The 23,457-nt window shown below is 39.2% G+C and overlaps 1 protein-coding gene across 2 annotated transcripts in view; it reads left to right on the forward strand.

The window, feature by feature from the left end:
- Nucleotides 1-23,457, forward strand: part of ATP6V1A (ATPase H+ transporting V1 subunit A) — a 230,848-nt gene that overhangs the window by 60,646 nt on the left and 146,745 nt on the right. Inside the window, exon 1 of one of the 2 annotated variants that reach the window (XM_053705826.1) lies at nt 22,527-22,647. The exons of the other annotated variant lie outside the window; for it this stretch is intronic. The gene's annotated coding sequence lies outside the window, so the exon portion shown is untranslated. Of the gene's footprint in view, nt 1-22,526; nt 22,648-23,457 lie in introns of those variants that run through there. 2 annotated transcript variants of the gene reach the window in all.

Here is a 23,457-nt window from a genome sequence, read left to right on the forward strand (position 1 = left end):
CAGTAAAAAGGCATGCTAAATCAAGGCAAGATACAAGAGCTGCATTGTAAAGTAAAAAGCATGCTATATCAAGGGAAGATATAGGAGCTGCATTGAAAAGTGAGAAGCAATAACAAGCAAGATACAAAGGCTGCATTTCAAAGTAAAAAGCAGTAAATAACAAGCAAACATACAAGACCTGCAATTTAAAGTGAAAGGCAGTAAAAATAATTTGCACAAGAACTGCATTTAAAATATTGTGCTACTTTAACCTGATCACTATGAACCAAGATAAGAGTGTTGATATGACGCAGCAAACTTTAGAGACCAGATCCTATGCCTCTGGCTCTAAATATTCCGTCATCAGTCGGTTCTGCAGGACTCAGAGCCCGTGCAAAAGCGCAAGCAGCCCAGGCACAAATTTCTTATGCTGAAAAAGAAGCAGACATGATAAAGCAGAAAGCAGAGTTAGAAGCTAATATGCATGTGCTAAAGATTCAAAGGGCAGCAGTTGCAGCATCTGCAGAAGCAGCAGTCTATGAAGCAGCAGCTGAACTAGAAGAGGAACCACTTCAAGATTTTGCAGAAATAATTACCCATGATTCAGTACAAAGGACTCGTGAGTATGTACAGAACCATGCTCTAGACCAAGATAAAACAGAGCATGCTCCTATCCAACATATGTCCAGCATAATGCCACAGTTTCCTGACTCAACATATTTATAGTCTACTCCAAGTATTCCTGACTTGCACCCTCCTTCCCGGACTGACACTGCAAATGTCTCTACACCAAGAGTGCACTTTCAAGAAAGCAGAGGTTACGCTAATCCACAATATCCATCACGTTATATGGACTCTCACATATCCCCTCTCAGAAATAGCACATTAGGAACTTCAGAGACTACTGACCTAGCAAAGCACCTGATTCGTCGAGAGTTAGTGAGTACAGGGCTACTAACATTTGATGATCGACCAGAGAACTACTGGGCATGGAAGACATCATTCCAAGGTCTCACCAGAGATCTTAATCTTACAGCCAGAGAGGAGCTAGATCTTTTGACTAAGTGGCTTGGACCAGAGTCATCTCAACAGGCTAAGAGACTCAGGTCAGTGCATGTTCATAACCCAATTGATGGAGTTAAAATGGTATGGCAGAGACTAGAAGAATGTTATGGCAGCCCTGAAGCTATTGAGAATGCACTGTTAAAGAAGCTAGAAAACTTCCCCAAAATCTCAAACAAAGACAACATAAAGTTAAGAGAACTTGGGGACATGTTGTTGGAGGTGAATGCAGCTAAGACAGGAGGCTTTTTGCCAGGACTGGCATACCTAGACACAGCTCGTGGCATCAAACCAATTATTGAAAAACTGCCATATAGCCTGCAAGAAAAGTGGATTTTTTAAGGTTCCAAGTACAAAGAAGACCATCATGTCTCCTTTCCACCATTCAGTTTCTTCACCAGATTTATTGTCAACCAAGCAAAGACCAGAAATGATCCAAGCTTCATATTCTCAACATGCAGCAACCAAGTTCCAGTAAATACAGAGAAGTCAGGAACAAGGTACAGCAACAGACCAACGGTGTCAGTAAGAAAGACAGAAGTGTCAGCTACTAATGCAACTCCACAAGTGAAAAGCCCTTCGTGGAAATCCATGGAATCAGACAGTCCATGTCCAATTCATAATAAACCACACCCACTGTCAAAGTGTCGTGGGTTCAGAAGCAAAGCACATTGATGAACGTAAAGTTTACCTGAAGGAGAATTCTATCTGCTTTAGATGTTGTGCATCCAACAGACACATTGCCAAAGACTGCAAAAATAACATAAGATGCAGAGAATGCAACAGTGACCAGCATACTTCAGCTTTGCATCCAGGTCCAGCTCCCTGGGCAGTAGAGACTCCTTTACCAAAGGGAGAGCAAGGCGGGGAGCAAGAGGAAGCTACTCCACCCACTATTGTATCCAAGTGTACAGAGGTATGCGGGAAAAGGACAAGGCCCAGATCATGTTCCAAGATTTGTTTAGTGACTGTATATCCCTCTAACAAACCTGACTGTTCTGTAAAAATGTATGCAGTGTTAGATGATCAAAGTAACCGTTCTTTAGCCAAATCAGAGTTTTTTGATGTGTTTAACATTAGTGGTGAAACATTTTCCTACACTCTTAGAACATGCTCAGGCATTACAGAGAAAACAGGGCGTAGGGTATCCAACTTCACTGTTCAGTCTATTGATGGGAAAACACACATAAAACTTCCCACACTCATTGAATGTGACATGATACCTGATGACAGGTCAGAAATTCCAACACCTGAGATTACACAGCATTTCCCTCATCTGAAATCCTTAACAGACAAGATCCCAGCACTTGACCCTAACGCACAAATACTTCTCTTGTTAGGAAGAGACATTCTGAAGGTGCACAAAGTACGTAAGCAGATTAATGGGCCTCACAACAGTCCTTATGCTAACATTTAGACTTAGGTTGGGTCATAGTTGGGGAAGTATGCTTAGGAGGAGCTCATAGACCAGCAGATGTGAACTCTTTCAAGACAAATGTGTTGCCTAGTGGGCGCACTTCTCTGTTCAACCCATGCACTAGCTACATACAGGTAATAGAGACTTTTAATGCTTGTAAACAACAGTCATACACCCCCTCATTGTGTTATTTAGGAACTGCAACTCACAATGTGGGCAGTTTAGATGTTAATGTGTTTGTTACTACTCCAAACGATGACAAACCTGCTATGTCTATTCAAGATGGTATGTTCCTTGATGTAGTTGAAAAAGAGATGTTTATTGATGAAGCAAATTACTGGGTAGCACCCCTACCATTTCGCTCACCTCGTTTTAGACTACCAAACAACATAGAGCAAGCCCAGAAAAGACTCCTTGCTCTACATCGTTCCTTTGTGAAAAAAAATGAAATGAAGGAACATTTTGTTAACTTTATGCAAAAGATCTTTGACCATGACCAAGCAGAACCTGCCCCACCATTGGAAGCAGGTGAGGAGTGTTGGTACCTACCAATCTTTGGTGTCTATCACCCTCAGAAGCCAGGACAGATTAGAGTAGTTTTTGACTCAAGTGCTCAGTTTGAAGGCATCTCACTGAATGACACACTCCTCAGTGGGCCTGATTTAAATAATACACTACTAGGTGTCCTTTTACGTTTCCGCAAAGAGCAAGTTGCAATTACCACTGACAACAAATCTTTTACTGTTTCATGGTTAGAGAAGATCACCGTAACTATTTGAGATTTCTTTGGTTTCGTGACAATGACCTTAACAAAGAAATTACAGAGTTCATTGATGAAGCAAATTACTGGGTAGCACCCCTACCATTTCGCACATTGAAATTACAGAGTTCAGGATGAAGGTACATGTCTTTGGGAACAGCCCTTCCCCAGCCATAGCCATTTATGGTCTAAGACAAATAGCAAAGCAAGGAAAGAGTGAGTATGGTGAAGATGTAGAACAGTTTATCTTGAGGAATTTCTATGTAGATGATGGACTCGCATCTGTGCCTAGTGAAGCTGAAGCAGTCAGTCTCCTGCAGAGAGCTAAGGACATGCTCGCAGGATCAAATCTCAAGCTACACAAAGTGGCATCCAACAAAAGTCCAGTAATGGAAGCATTTCCTGCAGATGACAGAGCTAAAGATCTAAAGGACCTTGTTTTAGGTGTCAATCCTCTACCCCTCCAAAGGAGCTTAGGAGTAAGTTGGAACTTACAGACCGACAGTTTCACTTTTCAAGTGTCTAAAGAGGTAAAACCTTTCACACGAAGAGGTATCCTGGCTACAGTAAACAGTCTTTATGACCCACTTGGGTTTGCATCTCCAATCACTATGCAAGGTAAATCTTTAGTCAGAGAACTCTCAACAGACCAATGTGACTGGGATTCCCCACTCTTACCAGATAGAGAAGCTCAATGGAGAGCATGGACAGAAGACCTGATCCATCTTGAAGATCTCAGTATTCCCAGACCCTATGTGCCAGTGTCACTATCGTCCACAGTAAGAAAGGAGGTATGTGTTTTTTCTGATGCTTCTACTGTAGCGATAGCAGCTGTGGCATATCTCAGAGTCATAGACAGTAGCGGTCAATGTCATGTAGGCTTTATTATGGGCAAATCTAAACTAGCTCCAAGACCAGCCCATACAGTGCCACGTCTAGAATTATGTGCAGCTGTTTTGTCAGTTGAGCTAGCTGAACTTATTACTGAAGAAATGGACATTGAACTTTATGCATTTAAATATTACACTGATAGCAAAATTGTGTTAGGTTATATTCACAATACTTGTAGGAGATTTCATGTATATGTCTCAAACAGAATAGTTCGTATTAGAAAATCTACTAATCCAGATCAGTGGCATTATATTAACACCAGTCAGAATCCAGCAGATCATGGTACTAGACCAATTCAGGCAGCTCACCTAAAACATACCAACTGGTTCTCAGGCCCAGATTTCTTACACCAGGCAGATACAAGCGATCAATCTGAAGCTAAAGTATTTGACCTCATTGAACCAGATTCTGACAGTGAGATCAGACCTGAAGTGACAGCTTTAATAACTGAAGTGTATGAATGCCAGTTAGACTCACATAGATTTCTCAGATTCTCAAAGTGGAAGTCCCTTGTGAGAGGTATAGCAACACTTATTCACATTGCTAAGTCATTTTCCAGCAGCACTCAAAAGGAGTCGTGTACAGGCTGGCATTGCTGCAAAGGGTTATGCCATTCCTTAGATTTCTTGCAAGCTGAAACAGTGACTATCAAATGTATCCAAACATGGAAATATAGAAAATGGAAAGAGAAACAAAACGTTCAAGAAGAAGATCTTGTATTGTTGAAAGACTCTCAAGTAAAGCGCAATGAATGGCCAATGGGTCTTATTGTAAAAACCATTCCTAGTGGTGATGGTAAAATTCGCAAAGTAGAGGTCAAAATCATTAAACAAGGGACTGCTAAAGTATACCTTAGACCTGTGTCAGATTTGATTGTTCTTTTTCAAAGTAAAAAGTTATCTGGTTGAATTTAATAATAATTTATAGATCATGTAATAGTGGTATATTTTTATACCAGGCGGGGAGTGTACTGTCTATTATATGCTTATTATGTTCATGTTGATGCCATCTGGTGGTTTCATGTTGCAATTACAGCTTAGTTCCTCTCAAGAATAAAACAGGAAGTGTTAATAAAGTTTGTTAATAAACTGTTTACTTTCAGTTTCTCAGCAGCCATCTTAGCTTCAAGAAGCATGGAAATCAGCTCTTAATATTTGCCTCTAAACATACATTTGCCTGTAAGTTATTGTTTGCTAAGAGTTCATTGTACATTTGAATTGCATTGTTATTTGCTGTAAGGATTAAATGTAAGCTCTCTGTGTTAGAAACATTTATTATTTATTGTATGTATTGCAAGCACCACGTGTAACTACATATTGTAATTTCAACTTTTCTTATTGTATTGCAGTTTTACAAAATAACTATTCAGAAGTAAAATCAGTTTGGAATAAACACAAAGCTATTTCTGTCTGGTTTGTTAACTAGCTGTCTAGTTATCAGTTAATGAGGACAGTACACTTAGCATTGGTCTCAGGGCTCAGTTCAATCACTGCCTGGGTCTCCATTTGATGTTTGGATTTTCTGTCATTATTCTTATTTTTTTGACTCATGTTGTCACTCTAGGGGGGAGTCAGTTTGTAGAAATATTTGTCCACTCTCATCAGTGTGACCAGCAAAGATTTACAGTGAAGATGTTGAAAGAGAGTGTGTGTCAAATAAAGTGGCTGTTGGATGTGTCCAGGGAATATTCCCCTCTATTAGTTTTTCAGATTTCAAACTCTCCCTCCAGAGCTATTAAACACTATGCCCAAGTCTACACAGTCAGGCAATATCAAGCTCTCGTCTCCCTTGTAGCTGTGGGCGCTAAGTTGGTTTTCTATCCCACTGTGCTCACTACAAGTCTCCAGTTAGACAGCTTCACAGTAAAATATTACACAGCAGTGTGAAGTGCCTGTGTTTTTTTGCCTGAGGGTATCCCTCAGTAGCCGTGATGCAACTTATAAGGTTTGTGGTGCTGCAGCAGCCCGGTCACCCACGTGGCTCCTCCACTAAGCCCAACCATCACTGTTAGCCTCTGTAATTTCACTGCACCATAGGACCGGGAGCCAGCGGGCAGGAGAAGCTAGATAGGGGATTCCCCTGGTCGACTCCGGCGTGGTTGTTGCGCACTGTCTCTGCTTTCATTCAGTGTAAATATTTAGCCGGTCTGGTGCACCAAGATGGCGGATCAGGTGTGATCTATTTACAGTACCTCCGAGGGCTCGGGCTGAAGGTACACCTGTCACTAGAAAAAGAAGTCAGCTAGTGATAGCCAGATGCGGTATCCCAGCAAGACAGAAGTCGTGGGGGGCTGGATGGGAGAATTAAATGAAGGTATAGTCTGTTTAATATCTCAAAGTTGCGGAGCCTCAGATTCCTGCTGCCATCCAGCAAACCCGCCCACCGGAAGTCCCCGTGTAATGTATATTTATTAGATAGTGTTATTATGTGTGTAACTATACTGTGTAATGTATATTTATTAGATAGTGTTATTATGTGTGTAACTGTACTGTGTAATGTATATTTATTAGATAGTTTTATTATGTGTGTAACTATACTGTGTAATGTATATTTATTAGATAGTGTTATTATGTGTGTAACTGTACTGTGTAATGTATATTTATTAGATAGTTTTATTATGTGTGTAACTGTACTGTGTAATGTATATTTATTAGATAGTGTTATGTGTGTAACTGTATTGTGTAATGTATATTTATTAGATAGTGTTATTATGAATGTAACTGTACTGTGTAATGTATATTTATTAGATAGTGTTATTATGTGTGTTACTATACTGTGTAATGTATATTTATTAGATAGTTTTATTATGTGTGTAACTGTACTGTGTAATGTATATTTATTAGATAGTGTTATGTGTGTAACTGTATTGTGTAATGTATATTTATTAGATAGTGTTATTATGAATGTAACTGTACTGTGTAATGTATATTTATTAGATAGTGTTATGTGTGTAACTGTATTGTGTAATGTATATTTATTAGATAGTGTTATTATGAATGTAACTGTACTGTGTAATGTATATTTATTAGATAGTGTTATTATGTGTGTTACTATACTGTGTAATGTATATAAAGTTTCATTAGCTGTTTAAATATTGACAAAATAAGTGTAAAGTTTTAGGGGTCGATTTATCATATGTCGGGCAGTCATGATCCGCTGAGCGGATCATGTCCGCTCGACATCGCTGAATGGGCTGTCGGCATTTAGCATTGCACAAGCAGTTCTGGTAAGCTGCTTGTGCAATGCCACCTCCTGCAGATTTGCGGCCAATGCCGCCCCCTGCAGCTTTGCGGCCGCTAGCAGGGGGTGTCAATCAACTCGATCGTATTCGATTGGGCTGATTGCTGTTCGCCACCTTTTAAGACCACTGCTTCTTAACTGCTGTTTCTGGCGAGCCTGAAGGCTTGGGCGGAATCAGCTGCATTGGGGCCGATTGAACTCTTGGTAAATCGGCTACTTAGTGTCTATAAAACATTGGGAGCTGCCATGTTGTTATTTAAAATGTGGGTGCAGTAAAAATATCTAGCTATGCTTCACATGCATGTGCAGAGAAAAATGTTAACACTAAAACAGCGATAACTCTTAATTGAAGCATTTTTGCCAATACAAGTATATTGAAAATTCTCAAAGATGCAATAAATCTATGTGCATTTATATTTTGACTGGAATGTCCCTTTAACTCATCCGCCACATCTGAGGTGGCAGACAGCAATCACCCCAATTGGATATTATCAGGGGGTGTCACCCCCTGCTAGCGGCCGATTGGCCGCGAATGTGCAGGGACGGCATTGTACACGCATTTCACCAGAAATGCTTCTGCAGTGTTAAATGCTGAGACCGTATGCTGTCGGCATTGAGCTATGTCGGGCGGGCATGATTCGCTACACAGCGGATCATGTCGTTCCAACATTTAATAAATCTACCACTTAGTCTGAACTTGTATCATGTGACCGCCATCAGCCAATGACAAATGCATACGTATATTCTGTGACTTCTTGCACATGCTCGGTAGGAGCTGGTGACTCAAAAAGTGTAAATATAAAAAGATTGTGCACATTTTGTTAATGGAAGTAAATTAGAAAGGTGTTTAAAATTGCTGCTCTATCTGAATCATGAAAGTCCCTTTAATTTAAATTGCACATATTATCAAGGAAAGTCCTATTTTTTTAAATGGAGAGTCAGGGTCCAATTTCAACTAAATTAAACTTTATCATCACTTTAAGAAATATACGAAATTTACTTTTTAAATTCAATTATTTGATGTACAACAAAACATAATCTTATTTCAAATTAACAAAACGCACATTTCCCCGTAAACAGCTTCTGAAAATATGCTACCTCCATGTGGCTAACATTCGCATTCATGAGCAATGTTTTCAGAATGTTCAAAGGTAGCAAGACCTATACTTTCCTACATACGAAACATTGCATATCATCACTACGGTGAGGAAAAACTCACTTTTTAAGAACATTTCACATGATGTGAACATTGCAGAACAAAATTGAACTATTCTCATCTGGTGCAGCAATGCTTGGATTTTAGGGCTTTTAGTCACAATAAGTAAAATTTAGAGTTGATTGGTTCCAAACAGGGGGCATCCACACACAATCACCCATAGACATCCACATACACACAGGTATCACATGATCATCCACACACAGCCACCAATAGATATCCACATGCACATCCACAAACACACAGGCACCCATAGACATTCAGATGATCATCCACACACATCCACACACAGCCACCCATAGACATCCACATGCACATACATACAGAGCCGTTCATAGATATCCAAATGTACAAGTACCCATAGACATCCACATGCACTTACACACACTCACAACCAGTCATAGACATCCACATGGACTCTCACAGGCACCGATATACCTCCACATGTACAGACACACAGGCACCCATAGAAATCCACATACACAAATATCCATATGGACAATCAAGCATACAAATAAATACACAGGCAACCACTTACACTAAGATATAAACTTTGGGATAAAATGTTTTAGAAGGATCCTTATAATGCAAGCAGCAGTTGAATTAGTGTGAAATTGTGATAGGGTTAATATCTGTTATCAAACTTGAATTCATAGTCCCCTTCTTCACAATATTTTCCTCTGTGACTTTGACACACTATCCTTGTGACAGTTGCACAGTCTGTACATCCTGACAACCTAAAAGATGTATTTTGATGATGGGTTAGCAGTGGTGTGAATGGTAACTGATTGCAATAGTTAACTATGAAAGTCGCAACTAAGCGATTTCCTTTCATTCATATGGAGTGTTGAGTATGCATTGTAATGACAATAGGTGGTTAATGTCACACATGTAAATGAGTATTTTACAAGCAGAGTGAATAAAGGGGTTTACACGAACAGAGCTTTGTTTTAACCTTAAGAGGTGTGAATGGACTATTGTATGTGTCAGTTTCGGAAACCTCACAGTTTCTATTTAGAAAAGCAGTAATTTACACACCAAATATCCTTTTCGGGAGCTTTTCAATTAAAAACAAGTTTGCAGTGGCAGTTTTTTCACAAACGTAACTATATAGAATTGTGATCACTCGAGAAACTTGCCTGCCTATGCGGAGGGACAGCAAAAATATTTTTTGGGAGCAAAAAGCAGATAGAAAGTGATCGACACCTCAATTTGTTAGATTTTTTTTAGAAATCTGAATCACAGTCATTTCTCCTTTCCTTAAAATTATCTTATCAAATGCAACAATAATAAATAGTTACAGCAAAAGTATTTTTTCTTTATTCATAGTTATTGATGTTACAGCAATCATACATACATTACAAGTATAATAGAATGATATAACATCACTCAAAAAATCAACATAACTCCTGTCATGGTATCATAGAAGGGAAAAAAACATTTAAATCTTGCAAGGAATGCATACGTCTTTAAACCACACTACTTTCATAATCTTCTTATCCCAGTTATTCTACATATATAGTCAGAAAAAGAGGTGTGTGTGTGTGTGTGGGGGGGGGGGGGGTCAAGGGCTACCGACCTCACACTATATTGCCCACAAGTAATAGACAAAATCCCAACAAATGTAGGGAATACAAACTTGGAAGTGAAGGTCTGTACCCTGTGTCTTCCTACAGCTTCAGTGTTGAGATTTGTACTGGTCACAGTAAAATCTAACCTTTAAAAATAAGTCACTTTTATGTTTCCTATAATATCCATTTCCTTCCAAAGCTAATAATTCCTTTGTTCCAGCAAAACTAATTTTATGAACTGATGTATTTTTTCCTTTCACACCGCAGCATAGACAGGGCACACATCACCAGACAGCCTTCAAATTCAGCTCTCCTTGCACTCCTGTCAGTATATGGCCAGGTTATAATACAATATATTTAATAATTATTCTTAAAAACAAACCCCCGGGGGGCGTGTCTGGGCTCAGGCTGAAGATGGCCGCAAATCTGGGAGCTCTGGCAGATTAAATTACATTCCGCAATGTAATTAATATATTTTGATGCCATCCAGCACAGAATTTTGCATCATTTGAAAGGGAATAGTTTGCTGACAAAGGCAATACCTATATTATGCAACCCCAGGGTCTCTCAGACCGGATCACTGCAGTTTATTTTCGGCGGCCTCCACGGAGGGAATTTCTCAGCACCCCCTGGGGAACCGGGTATGTGGAGATACTTTCCAAATCTCCTTCTCCAAACCCTCCTAATCTATTGATAGTTGTATTACATTTCCTGTATTAATTACAAGATTGAGCATGGAGGAACTACTTGTGGCCATACAAGATTGGATGACTGATTTTGATCGTACAATGTACGCTAGATTCGACCGCCTTCTGTCCCACATGGCACTTACTCATACCAAGATGGATTTATCCGGTAGTAAGAGAGGGGCGAATACGGAGCTCTCTAAGTTGTGTGGCGACACACTAACTGACATGAACTCGCATATTGCTACGGATACACAGGTATGTGTGCAGCTAGGATCTTGTGAGGGTTCCTTGCCTGCTTTGGTCCCTAACCGGGGAGATGCGGCTGGCTCTCTGGGGGGAGGACCGACGCAGGGTATGAGCTGAGCTGATAACAAGGGAAGGTCTGCATGCTAAGCTTGAACTACTGGCGTTGGGACACTTCTCTTTGCCTGATACAGGATTTCTATTGCTGAACTTTTGCTCAAGAGGAGACTGTTGGATTCTGTACTTACTGCCCGCTGTCCAGTTATCGTTTAGAGGAATCGTCTCCTGGCTGACCACGCGAAGCCAAGATGTGTCTGTGAACCGTGCCTCCCGCTCTTGCCCCATTGCCATCGCCATCAAAGAGGTCCGGACCGGCATAGGGTAATTACACATAGCCCCTGCCAGCATAGAGGGACAGTGGGGGACTTTTTGACCTATGCAGTGCTAGATATGAGTGGATTTACATGGGACAAATGTGTGAGAGATTTTGGTCCAGAACATTGTGCCTGCTCACGAAGATCTGAGAACATTTGAATGGGCCTTAATATAACTGTCTGCTTTCTCTCCCAACACTAATTTAGGTGTTGTGTGCGGGTAAAAATCTGTTATATCTGAACCGTGGGTCCTGTGTCATGGTCCCAGAATTATTTGCATTATCTGATGCATGTCCAGTCTGTGCTCGGGGCATTTTGGTATTCTCTGTCTGGACTATCAGTTGGGACGATGTTATGAAGATATCTGATGCTTCACTTAGCCCAGACTAACATTCAGATAATTTTACCAGCAATGTTCTCTTTACTATTCTCCTATAAGATGCCTATTAGCTTGCATAGCTGCACGTGTGTATAGAGGTAGACATGGCCACATATGAACAGCTTAAAGTAGCACATTGTTTATAAGTTGGATGCTGTATAATATACTCTGAGTGTATGTGATTAGGACTGTCCATCTGGCAGTGTTATTTGCAGTTTATTCTTTGGTTTAAGGAAATGGGGCACGTCCTCCATCAGATATGTTGGGATAGGGGGCAGGGACTGTGTTCGGGAGGTACAAATTGTTCTCAGTTTTATTGTATTGTTTTAGTATCATAATTATCTATCATAGATGCACGACAGATGTATGCATATAAAGTACACCATGATTATGTGAATGTTTGTTTAGGTTGACATTTACTGCACTGCTATGTATATAGTATATAGAATCCCACCAATATGTTGGGTCCTAAGGTGCCCATGCAGCTATTACCCCCTACATTTACCTCATATTTATTTTCAACACCTGTGGTCCAAGAATTTTTAATTGAGGTATGTTCCAGTTACATTTTTAGGGGTGCTGACACTTACTGAACTATTATACCATATTCTGTTGTTGCAAGTGGGGAAGTGCAAAATGACTGTTGGGAGAAAATTATAATAGTTGAGGGCCCATATTCGCTGTTTTAATGGACTCACACAAGTTTTTGTATACAATAACTCTAGCATGTTTCCTCATAGGCTTACAAGGGGCCTATATAACCAACACTAATGATATAAAGTTGTATTAGCATGTTTTGGTTGTATACACTAGACTAAAAGGCTTATGGTTATGTTGATAGCTTCTTTGTATTACTAACTTAGACCTTTATATGCAGATGCATACTTATAGAACTGGGTTTAGGGCCCATGAATGAGCCTTATGGCTCCATAATGCATGTGATCTTAAGTATCCTCCCTAATATTACAAAAGGTACTTCTGTGCTCATGTGTAAAGCTGTTATACTGGGGATACCTGAAGACCTACCTTTCCCCTTTCAGATTTCCTAAAAGAAAGATAGGTCTTATAATTAATTAATGTTAAAAAACTTTTTTCCCACGTTAAAATGTTTATCTTCAAAAGAGGTGCTGCTTATGGCTAATTGAATCTGTTTTTGTTCAGGATCCAGTATTATACATTACTTCTAGGACATGCCTTTGTATTAGAGATATGAAACCTGATGTATGTGTTTGGGCGTGTTGCCATTATATTGTGAGCTTTTGTATGTGTATGCCATTGCTACCTCAATAAAAAAGACTTTAAAAAAACAAAACAAACCCCCAATAAAATGCATATATACGAAACAATTAAAATAAATATAAATTCCTGAATCCTTTATATTAGTTAAATTTATAAACACATTGAATTATATTTATAGAAAACCATATATGAATCAAATGATATACACTTATGTTATTACAATATTCTTTACAAAGCAAACCAAATGTACCTTTAGAATTAACCTTATTCACAATTGAATTGCATTACATCACCACAATGAAATACCAAAGTATGGGCCACTAACTTTCAGACCAGTACAACTAAACTACTTAGCCTACAATTTATCTTATATAACTCTAATTTAAAACATCAGAAATTATATATATTATTTGTGCAAACAACCAACTCCTATGCCAATTTATCTGAGCTGAAATAAATTACTTAGTATACAAAAGACTAGCTTAAAACTATACAGGACTGTAAATATGAGTTTAAAATACAAAGTACCCTTTTAAATATACTAACTGTAATTAGACTGTAGTAACAATGAATGTATTTGCTTTACAATATTAAAAATATAGAACAGTCATACATCACCAACATGAACCAAATCAGTATTTCAGTCTTTTCCAAATAGATTCAGATCACCTCATATGAAGAAAGGTTATTGCATAGATCAAGAAGTTATCTATTTTGCTTAAAGTGACTGTGTCCCAATTTGGCAGCAGTTATTCAGTCACAAGTTTCAGCAGACAAAAAGACTGTTTTTCTATCTCATTTTGCATGATGTTATATCATGAGATATAACACACCCTTTGTTATTCTTATTGTAATCATTGGTGATTATTTGCAAATGCCCCACGATGCTTGTCTTTTTTGGGTTGGCCCTGCGGATGCTTAGCATTGATTGGTTATTTGGGAGACGCCTCCCTGAATGGCTCATCTGGCTCTGCATGTGTTCCAATAGTTAATTTATTTGGCTGTCATACCAGTTTTAATCCCCTAGGGGGCAGCAGACAACAGGTCTTATCGGATTTTTCTCAATTAGAGATTCCTTGAATTTTTCAGATATAACTCCTGTTTTTACTGCCTGGTTTGTGATGTATTCTAGCTCTTTATTGATTAGGATAGTAGGGTCCTGTTATATATGTTTTACCTAAAATTCACAAGGATGAACAACATCCACCAGGTCGCCCAATTGTAGCAGGAGTGAATTTAGTATTTTCCAAAACTTCGATATTTTTAGATAGGGTGTTACAACCTTATCTCCCTAAGTCCTCCTCATATTTAAAGGATACTAACGATTTTCTAAGTAAACTCAAAGACATAGGTTACATTGGTGATAAGTGCATCCTATACACGTTAGATGTAACAAGTTTATACACCTCAATAAAACATACTAATGGGATTTCTGCAGTGGCCAATACACTTAAAATGAGTAATAGATATAGTGAGGAGGAAGTCCAATTTTTGGTTGATCTATTGTCCTTAATCCTCTACCAAAACTATTTTTTGTTCCAAGACCAATTTTTCTTACAACTACAAGGAACGGCAATGGGCTCCAACGTCGCTCCAACCTATGCCAATATTTATATGTCGCAATTTTAAGAAAAATTTGTATATCCATATCAATCATTTTTGCGGTATGGTGCCGCTTGGTGGAGATTCATCTATGATATCTTTGGCATATGGTTGGGCGACGTTGGTAGCCTATTGGAATTTGTTAATGACCTTAATCTAGCAGTATCTGGGCTTAAATTCAGATTAAATATGAGTGAAATAGGGGTCCAATTTTTGGACACCTTTGTATATATTGATGGAGGGTTTGCAAAAACTGATTTATATACTAAACCAACAGATAAAAATAAGGTACTTGAATATAACAGTTTTCACCCGTTCAATACAGTAAAAGCTATACCAAAAAGACAGTTCATACGGGTCAAAAGAATTGTGACTGATGAAGTAGAGTGTAATTTAAGGCTGGGGGAAATGGCTAATAGATTTAGGGCAAGAGGATACCCTGAGCAATTGATCAATGACCAACTGGAATCTATTAATAAAATAGGAGAGAAACAAATTAAAAAGAATGAAGGCAGGAAAGGTGAAAGAATGATATTTGTCACCCGATATAACCAGTTGGGATAAAAAATTACCCATATCCTTAATAAATATTGGTACATTTTGAAGGATTGCAATCCTCAAATTGAGAGTTTCCAAGATTGAGAGTTTCCTATGAATGAGTTTGAAAGATCTTTTGGTACATGCTGGTATAGGTAGTAAAGAGTCTAATGTTCTATCATATATAGGATCTAAAAAAACAGGGTGTTATCCCTGTTTACACTGCAGCCACTGTAGTTCAATTATAAAAGGGGAAAACTTCTTTCATCCCATAATGGAACAAAATATAAAATAAAGGATTTTCTGACATGTAGAAGTACATATGTAATTTATATTATTAAATGTCTGTGTGTCAGAATCTATGTGGGTGAAACAAGTAGGGAGGTAAGAGAAAGATTGACGGAACATAAGTCTAATATTAGGACTAATAATAAAAAAGATGCTCCCCTTTCCTGTCACTTCCTCTCCATGGGTCATAATATTAGCCAGTTACGCTTTCAAATAATAGATCATGTGGCTAAACCCAGGAGAGGAGGTGACAGGGAACTTATACTAAAGAAAAGGGAAATGTTTTGGATTAGAAAATTGGACTCCTTACAACCAAAAGGGCTTAATAAGGATTTTGACTGGTCTCTGTTCTTTTAAATATACCTAAAATCGTTTGGTGCATGATTGTGAATTTTTCTTGTTTGTATAGGTTTGCTTAAAACTTTACATTTTAATAATGGTTTTATTATGAATATATGTTATAGTATACATGGAGGAATTTTCATAAATATTTGCAATGCTAGTCTTTTTTTTTTCAAAGTTTTTCTTTATTTGAAAAAAAATAGTACAGAAGTAAACAAACAAACAATACAGGTTACAATATGTTCAATGTCACACAATAAGGGAATGTTTACAATTGAAATGGTCATAACTATGTTAGAAATGATCCCTATACTTATTGTCAACATGTATTAAATAAAGACTACGACTGATTGACTTATTGCTGAACATAATACAGTTCTTCACAATGTATCAGTAGATCTCTTTAACCAAGGCCTCAAAATCTTGTGTAAATAGGTATATGGTACTTATCCTTATACCCGTGGACTATTGCTAGTCTTTGTATGCCATTTTAACATTTAATGATATATTTATTCACATGTATACTGAAACATATCCACAAGATGGCAGTGTTGTCTAATTTGACAACTGCCTGATAGGTATAAAAGGCACACCTGTGCAACTATTCATTGACATGACTAAGAACCAATTGCTGGTTTGAAACGTTGTTTGTATTATGGACCCTGTGTGAATAAAAGTTTTTTACTTCATTTGGAGGCTGGAAATTCTTTTGGAAAGTAACTACTAGCAGACAGCTGCCAGTACCCAAGATGGTGACATATATATATAGAGGGGGGAGGGTTAGAGAGCTGTTTTGGGGGGTCAGGGAAGTTAGGGGCTAAGGGGGGATCCAACATTGCAGAATAAATGTAAAAAAATAAATTACAAAATGCCTTTTATTTTAGTATTGGCAGACTTTCTGCCAGTACTTAAGATGGCGGTGACAATTGTGAGGTGGGGGAGGGAAGGGAGCTGTTTGAGAGGGATCAGGGGTGGGATGTGTCAGGTGGGAGGCTGATCTCTACACTAAATCTAAAATTAACTCTAAAAGCTCCCGACAAGCTAACTAATTAACCCCTTCACTGCTGGTCATAATACAAGTGTGGTGCGCAGCAACATTTAGCGGCCTTCTAATTACCAAAAAGCAACGCCAAAGCCATATACTGTATGTCTGCTATTTCTGAACAAAGGGGATCCCAGAGAACATTTACAACCATTTGTGCCATAATTGCACAAGCTGTTTGTAAATTATTTCAGTGAGAAACCTAAAGTTTGTGAAAAAGTTAACGATTTTTTTTATTTGATCGCTTTTGGCGGTGAAAGGGTGGCATGAAATATACCAAATTTGCGGCCATCTTAGGTACTGGCAGCTGTATGCCAGTACCCAGTTTGCTGCAAAATAGGCAATTTAAAAAAATAAATAAATATATAATACTAATTTTTCTGTAGTGTAGCTGCCCCCTCATTACCCAAACCCCCTCCCCTTCCCAGATCCCTTTTCCTCAAATTATGCCACATATGATCGCCCTCATTGCCTCTCCTTCCCCCTCAATCATGCAGATGGAGGTTTGTTTTTTTTCCCCTGTAGCGTGGCCGAACGGTCCCGCCCACTCCTGCCCTCCTCCCACCTCCTCCAGCGATGGGCCGCCCACCTGCGTCCCTCTTTACGCTCTCACCCACCAACGATCGGTCCCACCGCTGTCCGATGCTTCGGTAACTCTGCAAATCTATTTCTGCAGTGCCCCACTCGTGGGGCATGCAGAAATAGCGCAATCTCGCAATTTTGAGCGTGATCGCGGCAGAGAGAAGCCCAGGACTGCAGCGACGTACCGGGTACGTCACTGGTCCTTAAGGGCATAACGACCAGCGTCGTACAGATAAAGATATTTTAATAAAGTGTTTTTAATATGTTGTTATGTCCAAAATGTATTTTTTTGTGTTAAAAGTACACTTGACTTGAATCACATTCATTTTAAAGGGACACTAAAGTCAAAATTAATCTTTTATGATTCAGATAGAACAGCAGTTTTAAGAGGTTTTCCAATTTACTTTTATTATCAAATTTTGCACATTCTTTTTATATACACACTTTTAAGGCACCAGCTCCTACTAAGTATGTGCAAGAGTTCATAGGGTATACGTATACTAGTCTGTGATTGGCTGATGGTAGTCACATGATACAGGGGGCCGACAAATGGGAAAAACATACATTTGTCAGAAAAAAAAATCTGCTTATTTGAAATTCAGAGTAAGTGTTATTACATTGTCTTTATATTATACACTAAAGCAGGGGTCTGCAACCTTTAAGACAAAAAGAGCCACTTGGACCCGTTTCCGAAGAAAAAAAAAACCTGGGAGCCGCAAAACCATTGCGACATTTAAAACAAATATAACACTGCATATATTGTTTCTTACCTTAATGCTATATATACAGGATCGTGCAGTCAGCTGTCAATCTGAAGAAAAAAAAGGACTTTCACTTAACAATGTAAAATATATTTTTGCAAATTAATAGCTAATTAAAATATTTAATTTACCTGGTTAATGGGACTTTTGCTCCTGAACCTCAATGCTCAGTGTCTGCACATCAGGGCTGTAAGACGTCACCTTCATTTTCACACAGGCTTGCAAGCTGTCATCTGTGAGGCGTGATCGATGTTTGTTTTTAATATAGTTCATGTTGGAGAAGACCTGCTCACATACATATGTGGAACCGAAGATCGACAGGACTCCAAATGCATACTTTTTCATGTTTATATAAGTGTTGGGGATGGCATTCCATGTTTCGAATACAAGTTTGTCCTGTTTGGGAAGGTTTTCAATATCACTCCATTTATGATTCTGAGCCAGAATGGCCTTCTGACAGGCAACATCCTCAAGAGTAGCGGTCAAGCATTTGAACTTGGACACCCATATATCTTTGTCGGCTATATCGGCCAGTTCCATCTCAAGATCAGGTTGACTTACACCTGCAAATGCAGTCATATTCAATAGGGATGGATCGATCGCCAGGGGAGTGACAGGGAAGGATAATGTGGGTTTTTTCCTCTCTGAACTCACAGAATCGTTTCCCAAACGAGCTTTGCATTGCGGTGATTGCAGACTTGAAATATTCCAAATTTATCGTATCATGACTTTGTTTGAACTCTCTCAAAGAGGGAAAGTGAGACAGTGTACCTCTCTAGAAATCTTTGACAAACACTGTCAACTTGCGCTCGAATGCCAAAACCTCCTCCAGCATGTGCAGGGCTGTGCCTCCTTTCCCCTTAAGGGTTGTATTTAGCGTGTTTAGAAGGGCTGTCATGTCTACCATAAAATGTAATTTTTCCAGCCACTCTGGCTGTTCCAGCTCAGCAAAGGTGAGCTCTTTGCTGGCCAGGAAGGTTTTTACTTCTTCCAAACATGTGACAAAGCGTTTTAGCACCTCGCCTCTGGACAGCCACCGGACCTTGTTGTGGAGCAGGAGGTCAGAATATGTGCTTTCCACCTCATCCAATAGCAAACGAAACTGGCGGTGGTTTAAACCCTTTGCCATTATCTTATTAACAATAGCAATAGCAATATTCGACTTTTTGTTGTTTGCAAATTTCTCACCACATATTAAGCATACTGGTAAACCAGTCTTGTCAGTAGAGAATGCAAATGATTCTGTCCATGTATCATTAAACATTCTGCTTTCTTCAGAAATTTTTCTTTTCTTGCCTTTATCCATGGCTGGCCTACCGGGGGTCCAAAACAGGGACGTAATTAGAAATCAATGCCCCAAAATGCCATAGAAAATTAATCAGGGCCCCAGTGTACCATAAATCATAATCAGTGCCTGATGTAAATAATAATTAATAATGAGGGCCCAATGTCATCCTCGTCATTATAAAAATAACTTTTTTGTCACTTTTTTTTATTATTTCTTTGTTTGACCCCTCAGAATTACTCCTCCTCATAGAAATAAACGTTAAATTAACAAGTTACCTTTTTTGTGTGTGTGTTCTTCACTCCCCTTCAAAACAGTGACCAGCGTACATGCCCCCTTTCAATGCAGTGACCAGCGTACATGCCCCTTACAATATAGTGACCAGCATACATGCCCCTTACAATGTAGTAGTGACCACCATACATGCCCCTTACAATGTAGTAGTGACCACCATACATGCCCCTTACAATGTAGTAGTGACCACGATACATGCCCTTACAATGTAGTGACCACCATACATGCCCCCTTTCAATGTAGTGACCACCATACATGCCCCCTTTCAATGTAGTGACCACCATACATGCCCCCTTTCAATGTAGTGACCACCATACATGCAGTGTGTGGGCCGGGCTCCCCCCGAGGCATCACTTCACTTCCATGCCCCCTGAATATGCAGAGACCACCATACAGACCACCATACATGCCCCCTTCAATGCAGTGTGTGGGCCGGGCTCCCCCCCCCCCCCAGGCATCACTTCACTTACCTCACACTGGTGCCTGGCACGCTGCTGCTGACGGGAGTCTGGACGGACGTCATCTTCCTCCTCGCAGTCGTAGACCTGCATGCGCGCCGCTGCCCTCTGACAGCGGGCGGGAAGGTGACCACGCACCGCCCCCATGCGACGTCACAGCCAGTACAGCGCCCGCCACAGTGGGGAGTGTCGGGGCGCACAATGCGCCTCCTCCCCTCGCTAGTATCCGCCCCGGAGCCGCGGCAAAGGTGTAAAAGAGCCACATGCAGCTCCGGAGCTGCGGGTTGCCGACCCCTGCACTAAAGTATTTTACTGCCTGTAGTGACAAAGGAGGAGGCCCCATTCTGCATGAACTTGGGCTAAGGAAAAGATTGATAAAATGTGCGTATGTGGGTTGTCTCTTAAAGGGACAGTAAACTTAAAAATAATGGTATGTAATTCTGCACATAGTGCAGAGTTATGTAACAATATCTTAGCGACAGCTTTAAAAATAAAAAAAATTGATAGATTTTAGCTTTCAAAGTTGCACTTACCTGGACTGGTCTCCTCTCCAGGCTCTTCTGATCAGGTCTTCTTTTTTAAAAGCGGTTTGCGGCGCACTGTCTAATCACAGCATGCCTGATCACGCTATTAAACTAAATGTAGCTCGCTCCCGCTACCAGATCAGAGCGGAAGGAAGCTACATTTAGTTCAATAGCTAAGATAATGTTACATAATTCTGCACTATGTGCAGAATCATATACAGGTAGCCCTCAGTTTACGCCGGGGTTAGGTTCCAGAAGGAATGGTTGTAAATTGAAACCGTTGTAAATTGAAACCCAGTTTATAATGTAAGTCAATGGGAAGTGAGAGAGATAGGTTCCAGGCCCTCTCAAAATTGTCATAAGTAACACCTTATACATTTATTTTTAAAGCTTTGAAATGAAGACTTTAAATGCTAAACAGCATTATAAACCTAATAAAGTAATCACACAACACAGAATATATAATTATACTAAGTTAAATGAACAAAAACATTTGCTAAACAGCATTATAAACCTAATAAAATAATCAAACAACACAGACTTAACTTGCATTTTTCTGCAAACAGTTATTTCTATGCATTCCAATCTGGACTGATTTATAGACAGGAAGATCTTGTTCCTTTGAAATCTGCTTGATAGCTCAGGTCTGGTTAATCTGATTAATTTCAGCTTGCTTGGCTTTGCTTCAACACAAGCGGACAGCTCCACCTACTGGCTATTTTAATAAATGCACTGCTTCTCAATGCTTTTCAATAGCAGTCACATGACTGGAAAAAAAGGTTGTTATTCTGAAACGTTGTAAATTGAACCGTTGTAAAACGAGGGCCACCTTGTACCATTATTTTTTAAGTTTACTGTCCCTTTAAGTCTGGCAAATCACTGTTAGTGTTATCAGCTTGGTTACAAAATGCACTGGACATGCTAATAAGCATAATTAATTATATTGCAAGAAGTGAAATAACATCGGAATTGGAGATACTAAAAGGACAGTAAGCACCTTGTAATTTTCAAGATTTTTCTGTTGAGTTGATATAGAAGAACATATATGCCAAGTCTAAACAATTTTAAAACATATTAACATCTTGTTTGCTGCAATTGTTTTTCATTAGCCAAACCCCAATCACCCCTGCTTGCCTTATTTGGAAGAGACAATCTAAGCTAAAGTCTGCAGACAACAAGACTAGCCATGGTCGTTATGCTAGTATAAAATGCATTGTTTTGCCATTCTTATTTGATAAAGCCAATTAAGGACAGATATATAGCAGGGTTAGTCTTGATAATTTGGCAGGGTTTCCTTTTAGTTCTGAGAATGAAAAAAATATAAATTCAGAGCTAAATTACATGAAAAGGGAGCAAAATAAATAAAAGTATATTGCATAGTCGGTTTTTGCTTTACGTAACTAAACCTATTATATTAAAATCTCACGATGTGTACTGTCCCTTTAACAGTGGTGTAAAAATATGACAGACTGTCATTAGGGACCAGGTTAGGGGTATGTGGAGGAGATACCCAGATAGTGTTATATGAGCTCATACAGTGACTTTATAGCTCTGGGCATAGGTAGTCTGTGTAATCTATAAATATGGGTAGAGGAAATAATACAACGTGACGATACATAGTAATAATGCGCATTCTATAAAATGTAAAAGCACCAGCTATACTGTTGTTAGTCGCATTAGAGCCATAGGGCAATTGACCTTATCAAAAATGGCGGCGCCAGCCTCAGACAGCTAATCCCAGCATGCCTTGCTGTGCTGCGGGGCTAGAGTCAGCTGATGGGTGACGGTAATCTGCAGTAGGAGGAGAAGCATTTTTCGGGCCGGATCTGTCAGACGGGACCGGCGCATCTCCGTGTATAGGGGCACCCTCCGGTAGGTAGGGGATCCCTGCGGCCTAGGGCTGTTTGTAAGGCTCTAGCCGTATGCATGTCCCTGCTAGTGGGTTGTACCTAATGGATGAATGACTGGGGGAAGTGACAGGAGAGGGCAATGAGACCTGCCATAGAACAAAACCTAATTACGTCTAATGGGGAGAGGAACCGTGAGCCCCAGTGCTCTGCTGATCTATTGCTTATTATAGCCATTGGTATCCCTATATATGTATATATGTGTGTGCACTAGCGGAAACATACAGCTAGATTAAGCCGAGTACAATGATGCATGCAAGTACCTAGGGGTAAATAGTAACCTGTGTACTGATATGTGTGTGTGTGTGTATATATGTGTGTGTATATAATGTGTGTGTGTGTATGTGTGTGTGTATATATATGTGTGTGTATATAATGTGTGTGTGTATATATGTGTGTGTATATAATGTGTGTGTATATAATGTGTGTGTGTATATAATGTGTGTGTGTATATAATGTGTGTGTGTATATAATGTGTGTGTGTATATATATGTGTGTATATAATGTGTGTGTGTGTATATAATGTGTGTGTATATATATGTGTGTGTATATATATATGTGTATATATATGTGTGTGTATGTGTGTATATATATATGTGTGTGTATATGTATGTGTGTATATATATATGTGTGTGTATATATATGTGTGTGTATATATATATATGTGTGTGTATATAATGTGTATATAATGTGTGTGTGTATATAATGTGTATATAATGTGTATATAATGTGTGTGTGTATATAATGTGTATATAATGTGTATATAATGTGTGTG

This window comes from Bombina bombina, chromosome 3, assembly GCF_027579735.1.
Source record: "Bombina bombina isolate aBomBom1 chromosome 3, aBomBom1.pri, whole genome shotgun sequence".
In the NCBI taxonomy this organism is placed as follows: Eukaryota; Metazoa; Chordata; class Amphibia; order Anura; family Bombinatoridae; genus Bombina; species Bombina bombina.